Source organism: Oncorhynchus mykiss, chromosome 18 (assembly GCF_057628025.1).
Source record: "Oncorhynchus mykiss isolate SJ-2025 chromosome 18, ASM5762802v1, whole genome shotgun sequence".
Classification (NCBI taxonomy): domain Eukaryota; kingdom Metazoa; phylum Chordata; class Actinopteri; order Salmoniformes; family Salmonidae; genus Oncorhynchus; species Oncorhynchus mykiss.
In genome coordinates this window covers 44868617-44892537 of record NC_143039.1, presented here as the reverse complement: position 1 = coordinate 44892537, position 23921 = coordinate 44868617, and the positions used below count along the sequence as shown (strand labels likewise).

General features: G+C 45.0%; 1 pseudogene; it reads left to right on the top strand.

The window, feature by feature from the left end:
* LOC149975520 (uncharacterized) overlaps window positions 1-20923 on the top strand; it is a 30821-nt pseudogene extending 9898 nt beyond the window's left edge.
* The last annotated feature ends 2998 nt before the right edge of the window (window positions 20924-23921 follow it).

Here is a 23921-nt window from a genome sequence, read left to right as displayed (position 1 = left end):
CACTGTCAAACGCTCCCTAAAACACTTCTGCGAGCAGGTCTTTCTAATCGACCTGGCCCGGGTATCCTGGAAGGATATTGACCTCATCCCGTCAGTTGAGGATGCCTGGTCATTCTTTAAAAGTAACTTCCTCACCATCTTAGATAGGCACGCTCCGTTCAAAAAATGCAGAACTAAGAACAGATAGAGCCCTTGGTTCACTCCAGACCTGACTGCCCTCGGCCAGCACAAAAACATCCTGTGGCGGACTGCAATAGCATCGAATAGTCCCCGCGATATGCAACTGTTCAGGGAAGTCAGGAACCAATACACGCAGTCAGCCAGGAAAGCAAAGGCCAGCTTTTTCAAGCAGAAATGTGCATCCTGTAGCTCCAACTCCAAAAAGTTCTGAGACACTGTAAAGTCCATGGAGTACAAGAGCACCTCCTCCCAGCTGCCCACTGCACTGAGGCTATGTAACACGGTCACCACCGATAAATCCATGATTATTGAAAACTTCAACAAGCATTTCTCAACGGCTGGGCATGCCTTCCTCCTGGCTACTCCAACCTTGGCCAACAGCTCCGCCCCCACCCGCAGCTACTCGCCCAAGCCTCCCCAGCTTCTCCTTTACCCAAATCCAGATAGCAGATGTTCTGAAAGAGCTGCAAAACCTGGACCCGTACAAATCAGAGGGGGAGACACCCTGGACCCAAACTGTTACAGACCTATATCCATCCTGCCCTGCCTATCTAAGGTCTTCGAAAGCCAAGTCAACAAACAGATCACTGACCATCTCGAATCCCACCGTACCTTCTCCGCTGTGCAATCTGGTTTCCGAGCCAGTCACAGGTGCACCTCAGCCACGCTCAAGGTACTAAACAATATCATAACCGCCATCGATAAAAGACAGTACTGTGCAGCCGTCTTCATCGACCTGGCCAAGGCTTTCGACTCTGTCAATCACCATATTCTTATCGGCAGACTCAGTAGCCTCGGTTTTTCTAATGACTGCCCTGCCTGGTTCACCAACTACTTTGCAGACAGAGTTCAGTGCGTCAAATCGGAGGGCATGTTGTCCGGTCCTCTGCCTGTCCTCTCTATGGGGGTGCCACAGGGTTCAATTCTCGGGCCGACTCTTTTCTCTGTATATATCAATGATGTTGCTCTTGCTGCGGGCGATTCCCTGATCCACCTCTACGCAGACGACACCATTCTGTATACTTCTGGCCCTTCCTTGGACACTGTGCTTTCTAACCTCCAAACGAGCTTCAATGCCATACAACACTCCTTCCGTGGCCTCCAACTGCTCTTAAACACTAGTAAAACCAAATGCATGCTTTTCAACCGTTCGCTGCCTGCACCCGCATGCCTGACTAGCATCACCACCCTGGATGGTTCCGACCTAGAATATGTGGACATCTATAAGTACCTAGGTGTCTGGCTAGACTGTAAACTCTCCTTCCAGACTCATATCAAACATCTCCAATCTAAAATCAAATCGAGAGTCGGCTTTCTATTCCGCAACAAAGCCTCCTTCACTCACGCCGCCAAACTTACCCTAGTAAAACTGACTATCCTACCGATCCTCGACTTCGGCGATGTCATCTACAAAATAGCTTCCAATACTCTACTCAGCAAACTGGATGCAGTTTATCACAGTGCCATCCGTTTTGTTACTAAAGCACCTTATACCACCCACCACTGTGACCTGTATTCTCTAGTCGGCTGGCCCTCGCTACATATTCGTTGCCAGACCCACTGGCTCCAGGTCATCTACAAGTCCATGCTAGGTAAAGTTCTGCCTTATCTCAGTTCACTGGTCACAATGGCAACACCCACCTGTAGCACGTGCTCCAGCAGGTATATCTCACTGATCATCCCTGAAGCCAACACCTCATTTGGCCACCTTTCCTTCCAGTTCTCTGCTGCCTGTGACTGGAACGAATTGCAAAAATCGCTGAAGTTGGAGACTTTTATCTCCCTCACCAACTTTAAACATCTGCTATCTGAGCAGCTAACCGATCGCTGCAGCTGTACATAGTCCATCTGTAAATAGCCCACCCAATTTACCTACCTCATCCCGATACTGTTTTTATTTATTTACTTTTCTGCTCTTTTGCACACCAGTATCTCTACCTGCACATGACCATCTGATCATTTATCACTCCAGTGTTAATCTGCAAAATTGTAATTATTCGCCTACCTCCTCATGCCTTTTGCACACAATGTATATAGACTCTTTTTTTCTTTTTTTCTACTGTGTTATTGACTTGTTTATTGTTTGCTCCATGTGTAACTCTGTGTTGTTGTCTGTTCACACTGCTATGCTTTATCTTGGCCAGGTCGCAGTTGTAAATGAGAACTTTTTCTCAACTAGCCTACCTGGTTAAATAAAGCTGAAATAAAATAGAAAAATAAAAAAACAAGACACACTTTATTCTGACAGACTCTCCTCCACGTTGAGCCATCTGAGTCCTTTAACGTGGAAATGGTTAAGATGAGTAGGTGCTGGAAGTTTCACAATAATCCTGACTAATTTGTTCTGAGATGTCTGAAGTTTGGTATTAACTGTCTAGTAGAGTTCGGTGTTTGAAAGCAGCTTGGAATAGACGAAAGCACCGGAACCACTGCAAAATCAGTAAGATCTCGCATTTTGCAAAACACGGTTTAAAAAAAGCACGTTATCAAACTAAGCTTCGGACATCATGGATGACGTAATTTTGATAAAGGGATACAGGAGTTTCGAAGTTAGCTGCAATAGCGATTTCGACGCATGCTTCGGTGCTCCGGTATCAAAAGTAACATGCTAGACAGTGATGTAGTGGCAGCTGTATTTTAGCTCCTACTGGTTTCCTCGCTTTTTGGGGCAACTGTATTTTACTCCCTAACCAGTTTCCTCTCTTGTTGGGGCAGCTGTATTTTAGTTCCTATCTGTTTCCTCTCTTGTAGGGGCAACAGTATTTTACTCCCTAACCTGTGTCCTCTCTTGTAGGGGCAGCTGTATTTTACTCCCTAACCTGTTCCCTCTCTTGTAGGGGCAGCTGTATTTTACTCCCTAACCAGTTTCCCCTCTTGTAGGGGCACCTGTATTTTAGTTCCTATCTGTTTCCTATCTTGTAGGGGCAGCTGTATTTTACTCCCTAACCAGTTTCCTCTCTTGTAGGTGCAGCTGTATTTTAGTTCCTATCTGTTTCCTCTCTTGTAGGTGCTGCTGTATTTTACTCCCTAACCCGTGTCCTCTCTTGTAGGGGCAGCTGTATTTTACTCCCTAACCAGTTTCCTCTCTTGTAGGGGCAGCTGTATTTTACTCCCTAACCCGTGTCCTCTCTTGTAGGTGCAGCTGTATTTTACTCCCTAACCCGTGTCCTTTCTTGTAGGGGCAGCTGTATTTTAGTCACTATCTGTTTCCTCTCTTGTAGGGGCAGCTGTATTTTACTCCCTAACCCGTGTCCTCTCTTGTAGGAGTAGCTGTATTTTAGTTCCTAACCTGTTTCCTCTCTTGTAGGGGCAGATATACTTGGGGTAGTAGTAGAGCTGTTAGCCGCTGGTAAAATTGAGGCCTGACCGCACACTGCTCCAGGAATGGCATGGACAGCTTATTCTGTTCCTCCACAAATGCCTGGGCAAAACAAACATACACACACACACACACACACACAAACACGTCAGTGGATCTTCCAACCAGGCATATGGGTCACATATCTTATCCCCATGGTAGTAATCCACCTACAAGATAGAAATACAACAGTTACTGTAAGTATGACTGCGTGTACGGAAAGAAAAAGAAAGAGGCTATGTCACACAATGTTTGGAAAGGATGCGTAATGACTCCACAGCAGAGTTGGATGACAGCTGAGTTCTACAGAATGTCAATAAATTGCCTTATTTAAATATGACATTGATTAAATGAGGTTTGTGGCAATGTCCAATGAAACTCAGATTAATTAAATATGAAACATTTACAGACTGATTTATAGCCTACAACAGTGTATGACACTAAAGATGAAAGTGGCAGTCTTAATCAGAACTACAGGCCATTGTTAGAACCTGTAGAGGCTAAACCAAATTGGAAACAGAAACCATGTTTTTTTCTCAGGGTTACTCAGCCTAGCCCATAAAGAATGATAGAGGCCTCTAGTTGCCAAAAGGACTCATTAGCATGGGCAGTGCCATTGAGGGCTTCCATCATTTTAATGTAGTTTAATGTTGTCAACTGTGTGGGACTTCCAACTTCATTGGCTGATCCCTCCTGGTGACTCTGTTGAAATCATGTCCAACTGGGTCATCAGGAGGGATACCCCCCAAAAAAGACTACTTTGAAATTGAGATTGCACCAATGCTGCTGCCTGTTTGCTCACAGGCACCATTATGAGCCCTATTTAGGGCTGCTTTCTCTGTGGCGCAGCCAGACTGACTTTGCACATAGTGAAGGCCGACTATTTTTTGCTCTCTTAAGATTCAATCTCTTGCTGCTTGTGCGCCTACCACTTTAAGACAGAATGGCCGAGAGAGAGAGGAAGCAGAGAGAGTGAGAGATAGAGAGAGCTGTTTGAATTTGACACCGACCGAACTCTCATCTCTCAGAGCTGCCAGGTACTTAAATGCCACGGTAGTGTCTATATGTGTCTGTATGTCTCTTCAAGACGTTTTTCCGTCTGTCCTTTTCCTTTCTCTGTTAGCTCGCCTGCCTATCTGTACTACTCCACACCCTGAAAGACTCAGTGACAGGTAGCCCAAAGTGAAAGTGAAATCATGTTTTACTTCTGTGGCTTTTTATGGTGAACTACACCAACTGTGCCACCTGCTGGATGGGGTGAAAACTGCGAAAGAAATAGAAGAAAAGGGGGAAGGAGGAAAAACATACTCATAATATTCCAAAAAGTAAAAAGAATAATAAAATGTACTCCTTCAGTCGGATTCAAATGACTAATCATGTTCCTTCTCTAGGGTTTGACAATATAGATAGAAGAATCTAGTGCCCAAAAGCCCATTTGAGGACTTTCACCATTTTGAAGTAGTCAACTGGGTGGGACTTCCTATAGGTTATGGAAGGATCACATAATTCCATCCAGGTCATCAAGAGGGATCAGCCACTGAATTATACAAACATTTCATAACTCCAGGTGGCAGTAAATCGGCAACCTTGGCTTTATACCTTTTCAAACAACACACTCCAGGTGGCACCCTTTCAGTTTGTTTACCAACTCATAGAAGTAAATGGACTACTTCAAAATGGAGATGGCCTCAATGGCACCACCCATGCTCTCACAGACACCATAATGGGTTAGCTACAATGTTGCAACCTCTAAATATCTCAATGGGATTGACACACCTAAAACATGAGTCTGCCCGGCTCCAAACAAGTTATTTAAAACATTTTTTATTTAACTAGGCAAGTCAGTTAACCTCTCTTGGGTAGGGGGCAGTATTTTCACCTCCGGATGAAAAGCGTGCCCAAAGTAAACTGCCTGTTGCTCAGGCCCAGAAGCTAGGATATGCATGTAATTGGTAGATTTGGATAGAAACCACTCTAATACTCTAACACTGATATGGCAGGCCAAACCCCGAGGACAAACCATCCAGGGGAAAAAAATTTAGGTCATAGGATTTTCCAATGGGTTTCTTTGGGATACCCTTATTATTAGGAACCTGGTTGCAGTTCCTATGGCTTCCACTATAAAGTATTTAGAAATTGTTTGATGTTTTTCTTTTGAGAAATTAAGAAGTAGTCCTATTCATTGTAAGTGCCACTCCAGGTGGACTGTTTTGGTGCGCGTGAACTGGAGCGTGCGTCACGTTGATTTTATCCGGTATTAGAAACAATTTATTCCGTCTTAAATTTTATCGATTATTTACGTTTTGGGGTACCTGAGGTTGGATTAGGAACATTGTTTGAAATGTTTGGACCAAGTTTACAGGTAACTTATTAGATACTTTGTAGGCATGTTGGGCGAGTTGAAACCGGTGTATTTCTGAATCAAACGTGCCAAATAAATTGACATTTTGGGGACATAAAGAAGGACATTATCGAACAAAAGGACCATCTGTGATGTTTCTGGGACATTTTGGAGTGCCAACAGAAGAAGATCTTCAAAGGTAAGGCATAAATTATATCTCTATTTCTGACTTTTGTGGCACAGCTGCCTGGTTGAAATATGATTTTCATGTGTTTGAATGCGGGGCGCTGTCCTCAGATAATCGCATGGTTTGCTTTCGCCGTAAAGCCTTTTTGAAATCTGACACAGCGGCTGGATTAACAAGAAGTTAAGCTTTATTTTGATGTATAACACATATATTTTATTTGAATTTGGTATTTTTGAATTTCGCGCTCTGCATTTTCACTGGATGTTGGCTAGGTGGGACGCTACAGTCCCACAATTTTTTTTTAAACAAATTCTTATTTACAATGACAGCCTACCAGGGAACAGTGGGTTAACTGCCTTGTTCAGGGGTGCATGGCACAACAGATTTTGACCTTGTCAGCGCAGGGTTTCGATCCAGCAACCTTTCGGTTACTGGCCCAATGCTCTACCCACTAGGCTATCTGCCACTCCAATGATAACATGATGCCATCATTGATTCAGTCAGTGGGGGCATGACAAGAGCAAAGAACAGGTGTGGAAATCTACATTGTCCAAAAATAAAATAAAAGATGTTGGCATCTCCCAAAAAGTTTGCAACAATAACTTTTTTTCAATACATAAGTGGTCTTATTTATTAAAAAGTTGTTGCAGTGTTTTGGGGAAATGGCATCATCTTTTCCTTTTCTTGGATGACATGACTTTACCCAGATGAGTACACCAGTACACCACTTAAAGCCTTTCTGTAGCGCTGGCATATCTAAACCCAGGGGGAAATCTGAGTGTGTATGAACAAGGGATTTTGTTTGGTGTTAATAAGTGTATGAATATAATAGAAGTGCATTTGTTGGATTACCTGCCGCTAGGTGTACATAATGTTTTGCTCATATATTTATAAACTTTACACAAATGCTTGTATTGTTTTCGCTGTAAAGCATAATTTCAAAATCTGAGACGACAGGGTGATTAACAAAAGGCTAAGCTGTGTTTCGCTATATTTCACTTGTGATTTCACAAATATGAATATTTTCTAGTAAGATTATTTGACCGTTGCGCTATGCTATTTAACATAGTTGATGACAATTATCCCGGATCCGGGATGGGTGGTTCCAACTGATGCCATGAGATGTTGCTTCAAAATATCCACATATTTTTTCTCCTCATGATGCCATCTATTTTGTGAAGTGCACCAGTCCCTCCTGCAGAAAAGCACCCTCACAACATGATGCTGCCACCCGCGTGCTTCGCGGTTGGGATGGTGTTCTTCGGCTTACAAGCCTCCCCCTTTTTCCTCCAAACATAATGATGGTCATTATGGCCAAACAGTTCTGTTTTTGTATTTTTTTTAAATGTCCTTTTTGGACATTTCTCCAAAAAGTACAATCTTTATCCATATGTGCAGTTGCAAACCATAATCTGGCTTTTTAATGGCGGTTTTGGAGCAGTGGCTTCTTCCTTGCTGATCAGCAATTATTTTTCTGTGGTCTTGGCTGATTTCTTTGGATATTCCCATAATGTCAAGCAAAGAGGCACTGAGTTTGAAGGTAGGCCTTGAAAACGGTCATGCCCTGACCATAGAGATCCCTTGGTTTTCTATGGTGTAGTAGGTCAGGGCGTGACTAGGGGGTGTTCTAGTTCAATATTTCTATGTTGGTGTTTTGTATGGTTCCCAATTAGAAGCAGCTGGTAATCATTGCCTCTAATTGGGGATCATATTTAGGTAGCCATTTTTCCCACCTGTGGTTGTGGGATATTGTTTTGTGCATATGCACCACTACTTTCACGTTTCTTTGTTGGTTTATTGTTTTTTGTTTAAAGTTTCACCGTAATAAAGATGTGGAACTTCAATCACGCTGCGCCTTGGTCTGCTCATTACGACAGTTGTGACAAATACATTCACAGGTACACCTCCAGTTGACTCAAATTATGTAAATTAGCCTATCAGAAGCTTCTAAAGCCATGACATAATTTTCTGGAATTTTCCAAGCTGTTTAAAGGTACAGTCAACTTAGTGGATGTAAACTTCTGACCCACTGGAATTGTGATACAGTGAAATAATCCGTCTGTAAACAATTGTTGGAAAAATGACTTGTGACATGCACAAAGCAGATTTCCTAACCGACTTGCCAAAACTATAGTTTGCTAACAAGATGTGTGTGGAGTGGTTGAAAAATGAGTTTTAATGACTCCAACCTAAGTGTATGTAAACTTACGACTTCAACTGTATGTATATGTAACGAGTACTTTGGAAATGTATGGAGTAAAAAGTACCTTATTTTCATTAGGAATGTAGTGAAGTTAAAGTAAAAGTTGTCAAATTCAAATAGTAAAGTGAAGTGCAGATACCAAAAAAAAAATACTTAAGTAGTACTTTAAAGTATTTTTACTGAAGTACTTTACACCACTGCCTGGAAAGTGCATACCCTCGCACACTAAAACAAACAACCCAACAAAAAACACACACCATTGAGGCAGTCAATTAAATGCCAGTTGGCAGAGACTTGGCAGAGATCCAGGGACATTTTTCTGGCAGCGATGTCATGTCTTGTAATTTCCCAAATTTCAGCAGAGGTTTGTATTGGGCAAACAAAAATAGCAACAAACAACAAAGACATTAAGATAAGACAAACTGTCCCAACAAATGTTTTTAAAATTAAATTATGAAGCCTGTTCCTGGATATCAAGCATTTATGAACAAACACAATATACTATCTCTCTCTCCCTCTCTCAGCAGGATTTTGCAGTATTACATTTGTGTATGATGCTTTTGTTCCAGGATCCTGTTGTGCAACACAGTAGAGGTGGACAGATCTGCGTTAGCAACACTACCTTTCCTGTGGTGTTGTTTCATCCTGTGTCCTGACAGCACTCACCTATCTGTGTCCTCAGGGGTTGGCTATCCGTCCTCACCTCAGGCCCAAACACACTGGCCCATCCTGCTCGGAAGTCTCTCCACCCTGTCTGTCTCCTTCCATTCCGAAACTACAACACCCCCACATTAGCCATACCTTAGAGGGCAGGATGACAGACATGCGTCAACATGGTAGACGTGACAGGAGCATCACACAGATTATAGACGTATAGATTTGTATAGAAGTACATACATGCCTGGACACACACTTGTATAATAAATACCTACACACTCTCTTGAATGCACAGACACAATCGTATATGTATATACTTACTGTGCACTATGCAGACACACTTCACAAGAATGGGAGAGGATAATACAGTACATCTTTTCATAGACCATAGTGTTGTTATTGATGCAGTATGTGTCATGATTAACATGATAAAAGAGAACAGATTCTGATTTTTTTTTTTAAAGTCACCTGACTATTCAGCAAGTCATACCCAAAAGGAAATTATGTCGCCAATCAACCTTTTTCCGATTCACAACTCCCCACTCTGCTAGACAATTTTCCTTATAACTCAACACAATCTGGTTATAAAAAAAAGTTGATGTCAACAATCCACCGTCACAGTTTCACTGCCAAATGATAGAAATACATTAGGTGATAAGCACATGATTTCTTTACATTGTTACGTTTCTGGCGCAGATCACTCTTCTGAGGTGACTCATGTTTGCCATCTACTGTGCTTTGTATTGAAATAGTCTGATGATGCCTAATTCCGTTTATGAGGTTAATGATTACTGTGTATGGTCTTGAGAGAGAGTGGATCACTCTTGTTGTTTAACTTGGAGATTGGAGGGATTTCTGACAGTGCCTCATCAACCCCCCCCCCCGCACATAGAGCGTTTTTAGAGAAATTAGCCTGTCAAGCAGACTGATTGCTTCACTGTTTTTGTGGTCATAAACAACTGCTGCTACTACTACTTTTCCATAGTAGACTATTAGTGATATGCTTGTTTTTCATGTGTCTAAGGCTTGAGGTCTGTGTTGCATGCTTCCATATGATTTTGTGAAACAGAAACATTGTTTGTGAAGCACAAAAAAAGCATACAAGATACAGTCAAAAACAAGATGCTGTAAACAGTCGAACAAGATGCTGTAAACTTTCAAAAACAAGATGTTGTAAACAGCCAGAGACAAGATTCTGTAAACATTCAAAAACAAGATGCTGTAAACAGTCGAACAAGATGCTGTAAACTTTCAAAAACAAGATGCTGTAAACAGTTCAACTTTTGGAGTAACATCATTTGAGTCATAAGAGTGCATACTTTACACAAACTCTTTTTCAGCTTAGTATGAATGTGAGGCTGTGAGCCTCCACGATGTACTGTTATTTCTCTATTGCGGTTTCACATATTAATTGACTGAGGAATAAAAGGGTTTTGTGTAAACAGACATTTGTTGTGATATGGCGCAGCCGTAGCGCATCATGGATTAGCCCTAAAGTTGGAGAGAACAAAAACAGGTTTTGAGTTTCAGACGTTTTAATCTGTCTAATCCATAAAGCTGTGAAAATGACTTGGAGAAGGAGGGAGGGAGGGAGGGGTGAGGGAAGATAATCATTCAGTCATACAGAAGGCTAATTCTGGTCTAATTAGTGTTGCAGTGAAAAGCAAGATTGTGTCCCAAAATGGCACCCTATTTCCTATATAGTGCATTACTTTTGAGGGAATACACTCTTAGAAAAAAAGGTGCTATCTAGGACCTAAAAGAGTTATTCAGCTGTCCCGATAGGAGGAACCTTTGAAGAACCCGTTTTGGTTCTTAGTAGAACCCTTCTGGGTTCCATGTAAAACACTTTACACAGAGGGTTCTACATGGAATCCAAAATAGGCTCTACAACAAGGGTTATACCTGGAACAAAAAATGATTCTCCTATGGGGGCAGCCGAAGAACCCTTTTGGAACCCTTTTTTCACAGAGGGTACCATTTGGGACACAGCCCCAGACAAGGGAAGCTTGAGATAGTGGAACATGAACCTTTTTGCATCAGTAATGCCCATTTATAAATGTAGATGGCAGGGATTGACAGAAAAGACAGAACATTTCAAGTCCACTTATCTTTGCCATGTAAGAAAACATAAAGAACCCCAAAAAAAGAGGACGATGAGCATGATGATGATGATAAGTATGAACTGTTAAATGCAATGATATGATACATCAGTGGAGATAAATATGAGAGCAATGAATCTGACGAATGGTGATGATGATGACAACGCCAACAAGACTTGGGACTTAAGCACTTAGGACAGCAGCATCTCCTATCCATTACCTTACCACCATACTGTAACTCTGTGAGCTGATTGATCGATCAGTCAGCACGCATGCAGCCCTACCTGGCCTGCTCTAACTAAAGTGTGGTGTGGCTGCGTTTAGTGGGGAGGAAAGCAGACCAGGCCACAGACAGATGGGTGGTAATGAAAGCAGCCAGAGCCAGACAGGCCGATGAGACAGTGGTCCTCCCTCCCTCCGTGCATATGGGCTAATGGACTAACACATACAGTCAGGTAGCCTACCAATTTGCACTGGGATTAGCCCGTCAGATTATAGAGAAGCCACGAGACTGCCCCAGTGTACAGTGCACAGTGTGCAGACAGCCTGCGAGGGAGAGGACTTGGTGGTGGCTGGAACTGTACTTGCTCTCTGTTCACTGCCAAATTAAGGGATGATGTGGAGACCTTGTTATGGCACTGAAAAAGACACACATAGATAAAGAGAGAGGGACAGAAAGAGCTCAGAGCATATATGATGCGTTCACTCATTACATTGTCAGGTAATTGCAGAACTCAAACACACACACACTGTGAGGGGAGCATTGTGATCAACCCCCTCCTCAACAGATGGTGTAAGAGGATGAGGGACTGACAAGCGATAATCTGTGATTACATATTAAATAGAATATTTTGATTATCATTGTGGTTGTAAATTCAAAATCGGATGTACCTCACAAACCTTTCCATTGGTGATCATCTGCTTAGTAGTCAAAGCTAATATGTTTGGCTCAGAAATGCTAGATTTTAAGCCATATTACAATTGAGCGTGGTGCTTTTATGAACTCCTCATATAGAAATTGACATTGTGCAGATTTGTAGCCTTTAGAGATCATATAAAGTCAGGCTTGGGAGTATTTATGAATGTGTTTACATCTGGTTAGGCTTATTGTTACATTTCATGGACATTGGCAGACATGCCATACATTAGATGTCCATTACTACAACAGAAGGTACATTTATTATTCCTTACCTTACTGCAATGATAATTCTGTTTTTCACTTCAGTACAACGTTCTGCCTTTTTTAGTACCAAGAGCTTGATTTGAATGATATGTCTCACCTCCTTTTCACATCATCTCACTCACGACTGCCACGGAATACACACCTGAAATAATTCATGACATTTTACCACTCTATCAAAAATGTTCCCATATTCTCATACATTTCTATTCCTGTCAAATCACAAAATCAATCGAAACACCACTAAAATGTTATTATACACTAAGTATTAACCATCTCCTCCCTCTTCTTGCATTACATGAAATAGGCCGGTCCAATTCCCATGTATCATGAATCAGTTGTAATAGATGGGATGAGGAGGGAGTGGTGGTGGTGGCAATATACCAGATATACAGTCGTGTTATCATATTTGTTTTCCATCCCCACGGCAGAGCACACGTAGGGCCTAGAGGGACAGTTAAAGACTAGCAGGATTAAAGACAATTAGGGGGTTGATTGTTGTCAGAAAGGGGAGCAAAAGCAGATTAAATATGGGGAATTAGGTCAAAGTGATGATGATGGATAGAAGAAGGCGGGAGTAGAAGGAGGTGTGGGGGGGGGGGGGGGGGGGTGTTGAGGTCAGAGAAACCGATTGCGGTAACACTGAGCTGAAGAGTGCCAAGAAATAAGTGGAGAGAGAGAGAGAGAGAGAGAGAGAGAGAGACTCTAATGGGACTAAGAGATATGTTATTGCCTAGTGATGTGTGAGTCAGGTAACCTCATCCACTGTACTTCTCCTGCTTTGCTCTCTGGGCGTGTCTGTCTGGGGTTTTTCCACTGTCTAGACACCACTGAATCAGCATAGGATGTTCTATTTGTTTTTACTCCACTCTTCCTCCTCCTCCTCTCATTCTTTTTCCCCTCTCGCTACCAGCGTAATTAGCAGACACTTTTATTGATCCGTGGGATTTGGGCCCAAATCCTCCATGTCTGGTAGACGGATCTGTGGCAAAGTCGCTCTGGGGGGTTTTGGTGGGCGCCCCTGTAGACGAGCCCACCTGTTAACCCCTAGCCCACGCAGACAGTGTAACAACCCTCATCCACTATTGAGGGGGTATTTTGGAGGTTGTACGTATGTGGCATGTGGATAAAGCCTGTGTTTGTTGATTGTGTAATTGAGGAAGTTTTCTAATTAGTGTGGGGATAAGCTACAACTGTCATGATGACAAATCTTCCCAAAAATCGATTATAATGTGGATCTATAGTCAAATAAAAAAACTAGCTTGTCCCAATTTAAAAAATAAAATTGCTATCACACAATACAACACACGCTATCTAATTCCTTCTTCACTTTTTGCTTAAAGAGAAACATAAGAAATAGCACAAGAAACATTCCAATAAACTTTTTAAGGAATAGCAACTTTGCTTAACTTTCTTCTTAAATCTAGACCTGGCAGTTATGAAGACATTTCTTCTTAATTAAGAAGGTTTTGTGAATCTGGGCCCAGGTCTATTATAAAAATGTAAGTGAATGAACTTGTGCCATGCTGTTTCCAACTACTGTAACTAAGCTCAGACAAAGAGATTTTAGCTATGCTACCACATGAATAGCATTTAGCTGTAGATGTGCAACATGAGCGATACTTACATCCCAATCACAGCTTTGCTATCGCAGACCATTGTTGTATTACTTGTAATTGTTTGCAGTGATAATGTCATTAGGTTATACTAGCACAGGTGCACGGTCTTACAAATGTAGACAAGACAAGGATTCTGCAGATAACAGTGCTGTATAGTTATTTGTGAAGCTACATACCTCCTAACAATTTCACAACAATTACCTTATACACACAAGTGTGAAGGAATAAATAAGAATATGTACATAAAAATATATGAATGAGTGACGGCCGAACGGCATAGGCAAGATGCAGTAGATGGTATAGAGTACAGAATATACATATGAGATGAGTAATGTAGGATATGTAAACATTATATAAAGTGGCATTGTTTAAAGTGGCTAGTGATACATTGATATGTAGGCTACGTGTGCCTTTTTTTAAATGTATGTAGTTCTGTCCTTGAGCTGTTCTTGTCTAATGATGTTCTGTATTACGTCATTCTGTATTATGTTTCATGTTTTGTGTGGACCCCAGGAAGAGTAGCTGCTGCTTTTGCAACAGCTAATGGGGATCCTAATAAAATACCAAATTCAAAACATGGGCCGTTCTTACAGTACTCTCCCTGTACACCAAGTCAGAATCGTAGGATAAATAAAGAGAGCATATAAGCAGACAATGAAAGCTCTTACAATATTCTCTAAAACAGGCCACAGGCTACATGTGCACCACCAAGTCAGAATAGTAGGCTAAATTATGATGGGAAAAGGGAGCAAAATATTAGGGTGAGGCACATGGGCTACTAACAATTTACTACACAACATACACTTAGTATTACTTTCTTAGCTAGAGTACTCCCTGGTATATTACATCATTTATGCAGCAGCATAACTATATATTTTTGGACTCACCTTTTTGTGCTATGCTCATTTGAACACGAAGGTGGTGCGGCGGTACTTTGTGTCAAATTTTGTCATCAAACATTGTCACAAAGTCTGGCATTCTTGCCTCCCGAGTGGTGCAGTGGTCTAAGGCACCACAGTGCTTGAGGCATCACCACAGATCCAGGTTCAATCCCAGGCTGTGTCGCAGTCGCGACAGGGAGTCCCATGAGGTGACACACAATTGGCCCAGCGTCGTCTGGGTTGGGGAGGGTTTGGACGGCCGGGATGTCCTTGTCCCATCATGCTCTAGTGACTCCTATGGCGGGCTGGGCGCATCCACTCTGACACGGTCGCCAGTTGTACAGTATTTCTTCCGAAACATTGGTGCGGCTGGCTTCCAGGTTAATTGAGCAGTGTGTCAAAAAGCAGTGCAGCTTGGCAGGGTCATGTTTCGGAGGACGCATGGCTCTCGATCTTCACCTCTCCCGAGTCCGTACTGGAGTTGCAACGATGGGACAAGACTGTAACTACAAATTGGATATCACAAAATTGTGAAGAAAAAAAACTATATATATATACACTGTTCAAAAAATAAAGGGAACACTAAAATAACACATCCTAGATCTGAATGAATGAAATATTCTTATTAAATACTTTTTTCTTTACATAGTTGAATGTGCTCACAACAAAATCACACAAAAATTATCAATGGAAATCAAATTTATCAACCCATGGAGGTCTGGATTTGGAGTCACACTCAAAATGAAAGTGGAAAACCACACTACAGGCTGATCCAACTTTGATGTAATGTCCTTATTAAAACAAGTCAAAATGAGGCTCAGTAGTGTGTGTGGCCTCCACGTGCCTGTATGACCTCCCTACAACGCCTGGGCATGCTCCTGATGAGGTGGCAGATGAGGGATCTCCTCCTAGACCTGGACTAAAGAATCCGCCAACTCCTGGACAGTCTGTGGTGCAACGTGGCGTCGGTGGATGGAGCGAGACATGATGTCCCAGATGTGCTCAATTGGATTCAGGTCTGGGGAACGGGCGGGCCAGTCCATAGCATCAATGCCTTCCTCTTGCAGGAACTGCTGACACACTCCAGCCACATGAGGTCTAGCATAGTCTTGCATTAGGAGGAACCCAGGGCCAACCGCACCAGCATATGGTCTCACAAGGGGTCTGAGGATCTCATCTCGGTACCTAATGGCAGTCAGGCTACCTCTGGCGAGCACATGGAGGGCTGTGCGGCCCCCCAAAGAAATGCCACCCCACACCATGACTGACCCACTAGCTAAACCGGTCATGCTGGAGGATGTTGCAGGCAACAGAAGGTTCTCCACGGCGTCTCCAGACTCTGTCACGTCTGTCACATGTGCTCAGTGTGAACCTGCTTTCATCTGTGAAGAGCACAGGACGCCAGTGGCGAATTTGCCAATCTTGGTGTTCTCTGGCAAATGCCATAGGTCCTGCACGGTGTTGGGCTGTAAGCACAACCCACACCTGTGGACGTCGGGCCCTCATACCACCCTCATGTAGTCTGTTTCTGACCGTTTGAGCAGACACATGCATATTTGTGGCCTGCTGGAGGTCATTCTGCAGGGCTCTGGCAGTGCTCCTCCTGCTCCTCCTTGCACAAAGGCAGAGGTAGCAGTCCTGCTGCTGGGTTGTTGCCCTCCTACGGCCTCCTCCACGTTTCCTGATGTACTGGCCTGTCTCCTGGTAGCGCCTCCATGCTCTGGACACTACGCTGACAGACACAGCAAACCTTCTTGCCACAGCTCACATTGATGTGCCATCCTGGATGAGCTGCACTACCTGAGCCAGTTGTGTGGGTTGTAGACTCCGTCTCATGCTACCACTAGAGTGCTACCAGCATTCAAAAGTGACCAAAACATCAGCCAGGAAGCATAGGAACTGAGAAGTGGTCTGTATTCCCCACCTGCAGAACCACTCCTTTATTGGGTGTGTCTTGCTAAATGCCTATAATTTCAACCTGTTGTCTATTCCATTTGCACAACAGCATGTGAAATTTATTGTCAATCAGTGTTGCTTCCTAAGTGGACAGTTTGATTTCACAGAAGTGTGATTGACTTGGAGTTACATTGTGTTGTTTAAGTGTTCCCTTTATTTTTTTGAGCAGTGCATATACTCTACCTGTCACGTTCTGACCATAGTTCTGTTAATTTATTATTTGTTTTAGTATGGTCAAGGCGTGAGTTGGGGTGGGAAGTCGGTTTTTGTGTTCGGCCTAGTATGGTTCTCAATCAGAGGCAGGTGTCGTTAGTTGTCTCTGATTGAGAATCATACTTAGGTAGCCTGGGTTTCACTTTTGGTTTGTGGGTGTTTGTTTCCGTGTGAGTGTTTTGGCCACACGGTACTGTTTCGGTTTTGTAAATTCACGTTGTTATTTTCTGTTTAATGTTCTGAGTTTGAATTAAAAATCATCATGAACACTTACCATGCTGCGTTTTGGTCCGATCCTTACCCCTCCTCAGACGAAGAGGAGGAAATCCGTAACAGAAATACCCACCGCAAGAGGACCAAGCAGCGTGGTAATGGGCAGCAGCAGCAGCGGCCGAAAATACAAGACTCCTGGACTTGGGAGGAGATTTTGGACGGCAAGGGACCGTGGGCACAAGCAGGGGAATATCGCCGCCCTAAAGCAGAGCTGGAGACAGCGAAAGCGGAGAGGCGCCGGTATGAGGAGGCAGCACGGCAGTGCGGCTGGAAGCCCGAGAGGCAGCCCCAAAAATGTATTGGCGGGGTACACGGGGAGTGGGGCTAAGTCAGGTAGGAAACCTGAGCTAACTCCCCGTGCTTACCGGAGAGCGAGAGGGACCGTGTTATGCGGTGGAGCGCACGGTGTCCCCCGGTGCGTGTGCATAGACCGGTGCGGTACATTCCAGCTCCTCCTATCGGCTTGGCTAGAGTGGGCATCGAGCCAGGTGCCATGAAGCCGGCTCTACGCATCTGGCTCCAGTGCGTCTCCTCAGGCCGGCGTACATGGCTCGGTGCTCAAGAGCTCCAGTGCGCCTGCACGTTCCAGTCTATCCGGTGCCACCTCCCCGCACCAGCCCTCCGGTGGCAGCCCCCCGCACCAGGCTGTCTCTCCGTCTTTTCCCTACAGGTGCTCCCGCCTGTCCAGCGCTGCCAGAGCCTTCCTCATGCCCAGCACTGTCAGAGTCTCCCGTCTGTCCTGAGCCGCCAGAGTCTCCCGCCTGTCCTGAGCCACCAGAGTCTCCCGTCTATCCTGAGCTGCCAGAGTCTCCCGTCTGTCCTGAGCCGCCAGAGTCTCCCGTCTGTCCTGAGCCGCCAGAGTCTCCCGTCTGTCCTGAGCAGCCAGAGCCGCCAGTCTGTCCTGAGCCGCCAGAGCCGCCAGTCTGTCCTGAGCCGCCAGAGCCGCCAGTCTGTCCTGAGCCGCCAGAGCCGCCAGTCTGTCATGAGCCGCCAGAGCCGGCAGTCTGTCCTGAGCCGCAAGAGCCGCCAGTCTGTCCTGGGTCGCCAGAGCCGCCAGTCTGTCCTGAGCCGCCAGAGCCGCCAGTCAGCCAGGAGCCGTCAGAGCCGCCAGTCAGCCAGGAGCCGCCAGTCAGCCAGGAGCCGCCAGAGCCGCCAGTCTGTCCTGAGCTGCCAGAGCCGCCAGTCAGCCAGGAGCCGCCAGAGCCGCCAGTCAGCCAGGAGCCGCCAGTCAGCCAGGAGCCGCCAGAGCCGCCAGTCAGCCATGAGCCGCCAGAGCCGTCAGCCAGCCAGGAGCCGCCAGAGCCGTCAGCCAGCCAGGAGCCGCCGGAGCCATCAGTCAGCCAGGAGCCGCCGGAGTCGTCAGTCAGCCAGGAGCTGCCGGAGTCTCCCGCCTGTCCGGCGCTGCCGGAGTCTCCCGCCTGTCCGGCACTACCGGAATCTCCCGCCTGTCCGGCGCTGCCGGAATCTCTCGTCCATTCGGGACCCATGGCCAGGGTCCCAGTCGGAGGTCGGTGGCGAGGGTCGCCGCTCGTAAGAGGCCACGGCGGTGGTTGAGGAGGCAGACAAAAACTGTGGTGAAGTGGGGTCCACGTCCCGCGCCAGAGCCGCCACCGCGGACAGATGCCACCCAGACCCCTCCCCTATAGGTTCAGGTTTTGCAGCCGGAGTCCGCACCTTTGGGGGGGGGGGGGGTACTCTCACGTTCTGACCATAGTTATGTTATTTTATTATTTGTTTTAGTATGGTAAGGGCGTGAGTTGGGGTGGGCAGTCTGTTTGTTTTTCTATGTTGGTGTTTGTGTTCCGCCTAGTAGGGTTCTCAATCAGAGGCAGGTGTCGTTAGGTGTCTCTGATTGAGAATAATACTTAGGTAGCCTGGGTTTCACTTTTGGTTTGTGGGTGTTTGTTTCCGTGTGAGTGTTTTGCCCACACGGTACTGTTTCGGTTTTGTAAATTCACGTTGTTATTTTCTGTTTAGTGTTCTGAGTTTGAATTAAAAATCATCATGAACACTTACCACACTGCGTTTTGGTCCGATCCTTACTCCTCCTCAGACGAAGAGGAGGAAATCCGTTACACTACCGTTCAAAAGTTTGGGGTCACTTAGAAATGTTTTATTTATTTTTTACATTGTTTGCAAACTGACAATTGACACATATTAATGCCAAAATAACATGCAAAACAGGCAAAAACAGGTGGAGCTAAACAAGCTCTGCCCCATCTGCCCTGAATTAGTCTCAAGTAGCATGGTTCAAGTCGTGACTTCTAAGAGCAAGTCAAGTCAAGTCACAAGTTTTCAAGTCAAGTAAAAAAAAAATCTATTCATGCAACAACTTGTTCGACTACAAATCGTTGTCTATTTTTTTAAGCTACCAGACAGCCCTTTTCATTATTTTGTCAACAACATATTTTTTTTAGCCTATGTAATTGTAAAATAGTGAGTGAGTGACTCACTGTGCAGTAACAGAACAGGGCTGCGGGCAGCAGAGCAAAAATGGAGAAAAACAAAACTTCCAGAGGACCTATCATCCTTCCCCTCCCTCCTCTTCTCTTCCTCTGTATCTGCTACTAATGCTGCTTTCTATCACTCAACATTTCAAGCTTCTGCCTCAACCCTGTAAAACTCTTCTACACTTTCTCTTCCATCCTTAATCCTCCACCTCCTCCCCCTCCCTCCTCCCTCTTTGCGGATGACTTTGTCAACCACTTTGAAAAAAAGGTTGACAGCATCCACTCCTCTTTCACTCAGCCTATGGTGTCCCCTGGTCCAATTCACACAGAACTACCCTACGCCTTGACCTCTTTCTCCCCTCTCTCCCATTGAAATCCTGTGACTAGTGATGTCCGTCCACCTGACAACCTGCCCACTTGACCCCATCCCCTTCTCCCTTCTCTAGACCTTCTCTGGAGACCTCCCATTCCTCACTTCCCTCATCAACACATCCCTGACCACTGGCTACATCCCCTCTGACTTCAAGATTGCTAGAGTCACTCCCCTCTTCTATAAACCAACACTCAACCCTTCTGTCGTCAAAAAATGACTTATTTAATTTCTTTACAAAACACTTGAGAGTGCTGTCTTAGACCAACCTTCTCCTTATCTCTCTCAGTATGATCGTTTTGACCCTAACAAGTCAGGCTTCAAGATGGCTAACTCAACTGAGACTGCCCACCTCTGTGTCACAGAGGATCCCTGCTGACTTTCTCAACTCGCTTTTCATCCTCTTAGATGTATCCGCTGCCTCTGACACCGTGAACCATCAGAACCTCCTCTCCGCCCTCTCAGGGTTGGGCGTCTCAGGCTCTGAAAACTCCTGGATTGCATCCTGGCAGTTCGCTCCTACCAGGTGGTGTGGAGAGGATATGTGTCTGCACAACGTGCTCTCACTGCTGGTGTCCCGCTGGGCTCGGTTCTAGGCCCTCTCCTCTTTTCTATTTACACCAAGTCACTCTGTGCTGTCATATCCTCACATGGTCTCTCCTATCATTGCTATGCGGATCACACTCAACTACACTTCTTCTTCCCCCCTTCTGACACCCAGGTGGTGACACGAATCTCTGCGTGCCTGGCAGACGTCTCAGTGTGGATGTGGGACCACAACAAGATCAACCTCAACAAAACTGAGCGGGGCCAACTTGTTGGGATGGAGGCGCCCGAGCAATCAAAGGAAGGGACATCCGTCTAAGACCAAATTAACGTCCCACAACTTTCCAAAATGCCGTCATTATTTTACTTTTATTATTATTATTATTTTTATATTATATTGCTGAGAGAATAAGTAAAATAATAATTAAGTGTATTTACTATTAAGCCGTTAATGAGATGACAGCATTTTTACAGTTGTCTGTGGAGTGACATTTGCAAAAGCTCAGGTTGCCCAGCCCGGCGGTGATACAATCTTCGGCAAAATCATTCGCAAGGAGATTCCTGCAAAAATATTATTTGAAGATGATCGGTGGATGCGTCTCAATCCACTGCATCCATCGACGTAACCCTTCCGCACCTCGGTGAAAGGTGGCAGAGCTACAACAATGATTGTAAGACCATGAGACATCCTGAAAATCAGTCTTCTCACAAAAAAGTATGTGGTGCCTGAACTGTTTGGCCTACAAAACACCTCTATGGAACCATAGACTGGTGGGCTTTGTAAAGTAGTGCTCTATATATAGGGAATAGTGCCGTTTCAGATGTAGCCACAGCTCTGAGAGCCTGGAGTTTTACGCTAGTAGGGCACTCACAAAATGAAAATAAAACCTAACATAACTCAAACGGAAAGCATTTGCATTTTTGCGCAGTCCAGGCAGTGCTGAGAGGGATAGTTTGGCCTGCTATTTGTTCTGGTTCTGGTTGGATGTCTTGGGGAACTGCCCTCTCCAAGATTTCTCCATCATGGATGACAACTACACAGAGTCCCCCTCCCAGAGTGCAAAGAACCTTGGCATGACCCTGGACAACACCATGTCGCTCTCTGCAAACATCAAAGCAATGACTCGCTCCTGCAAGTTCATGCTCTACAACATCCATAACGTATGACCTTTCTTCACTCAAGAAGCGGCGCAGGTGCTAATCCAGGCACTTGTCATTTCTTGTCTAGACTACTGCAACTCTCTGTTGGCTGGGCTCAAACCCCTGCAACTTTTTCAGAATAGTGCAGCCCACTGGTGTTCAACCTTCCTAAGTTCTCCCATGTCACCCCGCTGCTCTGAACACTCCACTGGCTTCCAGTCAATCATCGCATCATCTTCAAGGCCCTGGTGCTTGCCTACTGAGCAACAAGGGGTACTGCACCTAACCTTCAGGCTATGCTCAACCCCTATGCTCAAACCCAACCCGAGCACTCCGTTCCGCCACCTCTGGTCTCTTAGCCCTCCCACCCCTACAGGAGGGCAAGTCCCGCTCAGTCCAGTCAAAGCTATTTTCTGTCCCTGAACCCCATGGGGGAAGAAGCTTCCCCTAAAGTCAGGACAGCGGAGTCCCTGCCCATCTTTTGTAAACATCTTAAACCCTACCTCTTTGTAGAGTATCTTAAATAACTGCCACGGTACCATGACGCCCTGGTGGAGCTCCACACTGAAACACTGATTTCCCATATTCAGTCTCAGTCTCATAGTGAATCACAAGAGGAGTTGTTTGACTCCGACTCAGCAAAGTTCAGTTTCCGGGTCTCGTTCTGTATTCAGTTCTGAATCATGAGTTTTTGTCCCAAACAGAGGAAGGTCGCATTCCGGCTCTATCTGTCACGGTTTCAGCCGGGGCATTCGGTGCCTTTTCACTTGTGGCTGCGGTTATTGGGTCTGTTCGCCTCTTTGATAGATGTGCTGCCTCTGGGACTTTGGTCGATGCGTCTGTTTCAACACTGGGTCTGAACGCATCTCGCCACTGCAATCAGTGGCTCAAGGTATACTCGGCATGTGATAGGGCCTTCTGATGTTGGAGGGCCTGCATATGTCAGTAATGTCCGATAACAGGAGTGCCGTGGCGTACATCAACAGGCAGGGGGTGACTCCTGAACCTGGCCGGTTATCTGCTCTTATGGAGCAGTGCGCATTGCCTGTCGCTCTGGTCAACGTATTTTCCTGGATCACTCAATGTGGGTGCGGGATCTACTTTCCAGGGGGGTCCTATCTCTACAAAGAGGAGACTGCACCCCTCTGTGGTTGCCCAGATGTGGGACTGCTTCAGCAGGGCCTACGTAGATCTTTACATATTGCGAGAAAACATGCATCCTTGTCTGTTATTCTCAATCAAGGATCTGTGCATTCTGTTGGGAACAAATGTTTTGGGATATCAGTGGCCTCGAACCCTGCTCTATGCGTTTCCTCTGGTGAACCTGATTCAGGCAACTGTGGAGGGGGGGGGGGTCCATCAGGAGGGTCTGTTGTTGGATCGCCGATATGGATTGGTGGGTTTGGACCCTGAAAGGTTGAATTTGACGGCTAGGGGTTTGCCCTCAAACGTGATTACGTCTATACAGTTGGCGCGTGTGTATACATAGAAGTGGCGTTTGAGGTCTGGTGTCAGGTTCACACCCCATAGAGCTGAATTCGAATTAGCATAATACAAAATCCCCATCAAAACCTGCCTGTTTAAGCTAGAGATATCGAGCTTAAGGGTGACATCGGTGGATGCGTCTCAATCCACAGTGAAAGGTGGCAGAGCTACAGCAATGATTGTAAGACCATGAGACATCCTGAAAATCGGTATTCTCATAAAAAAGTATGTGGTGCCTGAACTGTTTGGCCTACAAAACACCTCTATGGAAAGATGTAACTCTCACGAACACGATGGTGTTCTCCGTTTTGCTCTATGGCCCCCACGGATCTGCCCATTTCTGTCTGAATTGTCCAAACAGTTTGGACTACACACTAATATGACTCCTCTATGGAAAGATGAAGCCCTCACGAACACTTACATGTTGGTTGTTTTCCTGGGACGAACACAAGTCTCACAAGACTCGTCTGAAGCTACAAGTAAAAAAAAAAATAGAAGTAAATATGGAAGTAGTTAAAGTAGTTAAGTGGCTAAAATAAGGGGTTAAATAGGTGTCCAAATGTTCATTTATTTCTTATATCTCTCAGATATAGGACAGACACTTCACAACAAACTTCCTTTTGATAGTAAATAAAATATCTGTTGTTCCATGTAGTGAATCTGTTATTCAATTCGTTTCTATGGGCTAATAGCAGTCAGGCCAAATTCAACGCTTCATCGAATTATATATATTTTTTGATACCTTAAGGGGGCTTAAAATAAAAAAATGAATAGCTAAAT